Raw genomic sequence first — 1,454 nt, forward strand, 5'->3', positions numbered from 1 at the left:
TTTATATTCTCGACAATTGTTTCTGTTGCTCCCTCGAGGCCTGACATGGTTCTTCTTGACTTCGAGAAGCGAACCATGTTCGTTATCGAATTTTCGGCACCATGTTCTTTATCCCCATAATTTTATTTACCGTCATTCCAATAAACCTGTCAAGAATCACTTCACAGTTTCTGAAATATCTGTATTATACTCGTTATAGTTGATTTAAGACGTTCTCGAACCCTTTTCTTTTTAAATTTTAGGAACCCCTAAGCAGTGCTAGTTTGTAAAACTCTATTTATAGCCCTGAGAACCCCTTTTCGTACTCATTCTAGAATTTCTTTAGTATCTTACGTGTAATCTCATTGAAAACTCAATTTTGAGAACCCCTTCAGGAACTTTTGTCAACCTTTTTTTACTTTGGGAACTTTTCTTAGTTATAAGTTAGAACCTCTTTTTTAGAACCCCATTATCTCCTGGCTAAAAAGAAATAGCGCAACGCATTATGGTTCTATTTCGTTATTGTCAATTTTTGTTTTGAACACATTATTTGATAGGTACTTGTTGTTGATAATTAATGTTGGAACTGCCAATACGTTTTAAAACAATTTTATTGTATTAGTTTTTCTTTTATTTTCATGTTATGCTTATTTATTTCTTCCTCTTAACCTTTGAATAAACCACTGTTAATTATCTCTTGAAGTGCAAGCTTTGTGATTACGTACCCTCCCCTCTACCAATTTCGTTTTGTTTAGGCTGAGCTAGCAGTTCTGTTGACCCTAATTTTGTTTCTCTATATTTTTGTTTCTCTTTCCTATGTCGATATCTTATTATCTTCTGATTATCTTTTGTGGTTATACCTACTGTCGATATTTCCGTATATCTAGTTTTTTTCATTATTATCGTATCTTCCAAGTACTCTTTATCTTTTATCCTTTCTTTTGGGATTATCGCGAAGTTTAGGTTAAGGTACACCCTTTTAGTTGGAGTCGGTGAGGTTTTTCTCTTTTTGTTGTTTAACCTGAAACGCATAGAGTTGAGTGAGTTTCCCGTTTTCCCGTTTGGAATATAGATTCCGCATGTTTTTATCGCTTCTTACTGACTTCGATTGAATTGGTTCGCCTTTGTCCCAAGCAAAGACTGGCGCCCAAAAAAATTATAGGTTATATCAATTTTCTAATTGTTGATTTAAAGATTATTTTAGTAATCATCGATCATGTGGTTTAATTTGATACGATTAGGCTATCATGTGCGCCACAGAGAGACCATCAAATATATATATATTTTTTTTTATTTGAAAAAGTGCCGTCACATGTTTAACTCTATTACTGGGATCACAGTCTCTATTCTTTCTAAAATAGAGGAATAGAGGACTTTTTTCAAAAATAGAGGACTTTTTAAAGGGCATTTCTGTAAAATGAAGGGTAAGATAAATGAAAGAATCAAGGTTAATAAAAATGTTATTTGTGTTCATA

Source organism: Belonocnema kinseyi, chromosome 8 (genome assembly GCF_010883055.1).
Source record: "Belonocnema kinseyi isolate 2016_QV_RU_SX_M_011 chromosome 8, B_treatae_v1, whole genome shotgun sequence".
NCBI lineage: Eukaryota > Metazoa > Arthropoda > Insecta > Hymenoptera > Cynipidae > Belonocnema > Belonocnema kinseyi.